This window comes from Daphnia magna, linkage group LG2, assembly GCF_020631705.1.
Source record: "Daphnia magna isolate NIES linkage group LG2, ASM2063170v1.1, whole genome shotgun sequence".
In the NCBI taxonomy this organism is placed as follows: Eukaryota; Metazoa; Arthropoda; class Branchiopoda; order Diplostraca; family Daphniidae; genus Daphnia; species Daphnia magna.
The window spans coordinates 10,133,168-10,137,274 of NC_059183.1; the positions used below are offsets into that span (position 1 = coordinate 10,133,168).

Consider the following 4,107-nt stretch of genomic DNA (forward strand, 5'->3'; position numbering starts at 1 on the left):
ATCATCCATTGCAGATCATCTCGACCAACATGGCCGTAGTTCCGCATTGAATCGGTATTTCAAATCTGAAGCGTCGTTATCCTAATGGGAGTTGTTGGCTGTCAACGCCATCTCTTGATGTTCATGGCCATACTGTTCCGTTAAAAGAAATTTAAATCAACGCAAGAATGGCTAGCATGGATATATTTCAGGTAATCTTAGCGAAAAGGACGAGGAAGAGCCTTCATGTTCTGAAAAAAATACGGATAATAAGGGTGTGCCAAAGCATTAAAAATGTGAGAAATTAGGAGTCATGAAGACCAGCAGTTTCGTTGTAAAATACTCATCAAATAAAAAAAGAAGATGTAAGGAATTTATGGTAAGTTTACCACTAATTAGCCTGTGCAATACATTGTAACTATTTTTCTTTGATATTCATAGACGAGGCAGCTGGCCCAAGATGGAGATGGTCTCATTGTAAGTTTAATTTACACGCTAAATGAAAAAACTCGCACAAAGGATTACACAGCAAAAAAGGATTTTAGTCTTTTGGGGTAAGCCTTAACAACCCCCAAGTAAGTGGGAAAAAGCAAAATTGTTGTATTTTTTTCAAATTTTTTGGGTTGTTAATACAATTCATCATGTGTGGGTATAATTTGTTGGAATATATACAACATGTCAACAACAGATGGCAGCACCTGACAGATGGCAGCACATACAAATGACGGATGCCTCGGCCTCCTCTTTTATACATCATAGGCCCAAGACATCCCAGCAGCCATTTTTTAAAGTTCTGCTGCAAGCTAGCACCACGCTAACACCACGCTGAAGTCTCTCTCATTTTCGTTTTGCTCACATTGTGTAAAACTGTGTTAATTATTCACTCCACTGAAGCCAGTCGTTTCTACAGTTATATTCAGTTCTTGTCATCGAGTATTGTATACTCAGGTAATTAATTCTATGTTTATCTTCAATGTTTATTCGTGTGTTAAAGAAGACTACAACTATGTTCTCATGTATCCTACAATAAATGTGCAAGCCTGTCTCAGACAGAAGCCTAGTTATGTTGAATCCATCTCTCATATACTCGTCTATCTCCAACATAATTTCCCCGAAATTTTCTGATTAGTGGACCCCTGGATGGAATAAAACCTGAATAATTTGTGGAATTGGAAAATTTGGAAGAACCACGCTTTTTCATGGAATGGTTTTTGTTTAGCCACTTGCATCAAAAACACGTAAAATCAAAAATTTTCAAATCTTTAATAAATTCCCTCAACATTTTTGTATCACCTAACACACTTGAATCGAATCCGAACAGGCATTTGTTAATTAATCTTTATAGAATATGACACAGTGGTAAGCCATGGGAATACACATCTAAAGTTCTGATGTTCGAGTTCCGTTGCCTACAAATCTTTTCTAAAATTCCGTTAAAAACTTCCGTCTTTTATAAAATTCCGTTACTCCGTGGTATATACCACGAAATTTCATTTTGCGATACGATTCAAAGTTTTGGGGATAGGTACCCCAGATATCATTAACCGAGCTTTTCGTACGAATAACCCTGAAATAGTGGTGTATCTTTTTAACAGTTTTTTGCATTATGGTAGGCTAGCTAAGTATATTGTAAAACAGCCGGCTATTACAAGGCTGAAGAGAAACTGGGCTAAACTCTGTGCATTAGCACAAGGTAATGGAACACCCCAACACGTAAATTTTTTAAACTACTTTATTGATAATATTTAATACATTTTGTCTACCTCCCATAACAGAAAAACTTGACTGTGCCAATTTAGAGGACCTACTTAGACCTATTTGAAGATGTAGACGATAAGCCTGCAGAAGATTTCACACATCTAAATTCACTTACTGTAGAGGTTCTAGAAGAGACTCTTTTGCCAACAATGTAAATATATCTGGTTCATTGCAGGGTGATCTGCAATTTCTGGACATTCCTGCTGCAGAGCTTCAACAAGACATAGAGAAAAATAATCTCAACTCAGAGGATCCTCTGAAAGATAGAGAAGGAAGGGAGTTTGAAGCTGTACCAACCAGTTTTGTCTATTATGGGTATCAACTGCTTATGTTTGGTTTTTTATTAAGACGATTATTAATGCATAGAATTTTTCATGTTTAACCATTGTTTGATGACTTTGTCCGAGATGCCAATAACGTTCCTGCAACAAACTTTAGCTCATGAACCCTTTTGTATCCAACAATTTAGGAGAAAATTGCTTTGGAGCTGCTCTTGTTGATGAGCTTATAACGGACAGGAAAAAACTAATTCTGCACTTGCTAAAAAACTGCCAGTGGCTACTGCACCAAAACTGTTAGTGGCTCCTGCTCAAAACCGGCCAGTCGCTCCTGCCCAAATACTGCTAGTCGCTCCTGCCCAGACACCAAAATTTGTGGTATATTCATGAAAATCTTCGTTCGTTGGGAATGTAATTTGCTTAAGAACAAAGAAAATTTTGATTTGTTTAAATTATTTAACATTATATCTTACAAAAAAATAAAAATTTTCTTTGTTCTTAAGCAATTAACATACCCAAAGAACGAAGATTTTTATATAGATATCCTATATTATGCAATTTCATATCAGGAATCGAACACCGGTCTCCGGCGTTCCGCCTAGGCGTGTTGATGATTTCTCCCATGGCGTTTGCAACTGTTGCTACTTAAGTGTAAAAAAAACCCCTCCTTTTCGCTATTGAGCTCAGATTTTCCCGTGATCCCATCTTGTGTATACTTGTACCGTGATATAAAGAAACGGCCTATGTTCTCTTACTCTTACACTAGGTATCCATTATAGTGTTGTTTTGGTGGCTAAGCTTCCTTAATTTTCTGCGGCATTTATTATTTTATAGATTATCTGATGGTTCCCGATATTGAGGGATTTTAGAGCTTGTACCACTGACTTTGAGTCTGTAAATATGGTCAATACCTCAGTCAAGTCATTTTGGCCATATGTGATTTCCATAGCTCTAAGGATGACATAAATTTCTGCTGTAAAGATTCCCCTCCCTCTGATGTCCCTTCCCTCATTATGTATATCGCATAAGGTTTTTTTTATCTTCTTTAGCTGATTTATTGATGTAAGCCCTTCTTGTTGGCCTTTGATTGCATTCTAGTTCTTGGTTAAGGAGTTCAGCATCAACTTAGTTTGATTTGCTCTTTTTTTTTACATAGGGGAGAATTTGAGTTCTGTTTGTGGTTTTTCCCTTGGTTGCCCAGCGTGTTGAGTTTACTGCAGGATTTCTTTGAAAGGATCGATACCAGCGAGTGTTATATGCTCTGTTGCTAGTTTAAGTGCGGGGGTGTTTCGATTTTTTCCTGTTTTGGGGGATTTTCTATAGTCACTGGATGTTGAATTGAGTGGATGGTTTCAGGATTTGTATCCCGTAAGTCCAGTTACTGCTGGCGCAGAGTGTCAGTCGGGACTTACGGGAATAAGCCTGCCAGACTGTTCTACCTTTACACGATGAAACTGTTTCTTAAGGGCCGTATCACGTTGTAAGGACAATTTTCAGGAATTATAATCCTGAAAGGCTAGATTACTGCTGGCGCAGAGGGTCAGTCGGGTCTAACGGTGGTAAGCCTGCCAGACTGTTTGTCCTTGCTACGGTTAAACTTAGCTCAAGTGCCGTAGCACTATTTCGAAGACTACTGCCGTCGCCTATGTCGGGCTAGCGCTGGTAAGTCCGGGAACTGCTGTTCGCCTTATCGGGCTAGAGCAAGGTCTAATTCTGTTGGGTCTTGTCGGGCTCAACAGAGGATACGGCCGCAGAGTATTACTCTTAGTAGCGGTGAAGTGAAGGCTCCGTGGGTCTGGCTCGGTCGCAGGCTTGCACGTCACGGCAGGCGGCTGGCAGGCTAAAGGAGACGGTGGCAGGAGGGCTTCGGACTTATCTGCAAAAGGAACGGGTTTGCAAATAAATAGACTTGACGCGACAGTTCGGTGAAGAAAAGTGAGTGTATTAGCATGGCTCGACGGCCCCTTATATACACGGAAAACTACACCGTTGTCTAATTTGTCCGAGCGTCCGATCCTGGAATAGAGGGCACCGCTGCTGATGATTGCCGGCTATCGATCAGTAAACTGCCCGATAACCCTGCGGGAACTAA

The 4,107-nt window shown here is 39.8% G+C and overlaps 1 long non-coding RNA gene across 1 annotated transcript; it reads left to right on the forward strand.

Annotated features, from left to right (window-relative positions):
• The first annotated feature begins 781 nt into the window (after nt 1-781).
• Nucleotides 782-3,092, forward strand: LOC123469762. Its single transcript, XR_006643110.1, has 5 exons — nt 782-927; nt 1,593-1,672; nt 1,755-2,052; nt 2,207-2,393; nt 2,585-3,092. It is a non-coding gene; the product is annotated as an uncharacterized LOC123469762 (long non-coding RNA).
• Nucleotides 3,093-4,107: the final 1,015 nt, after the last annotated feature.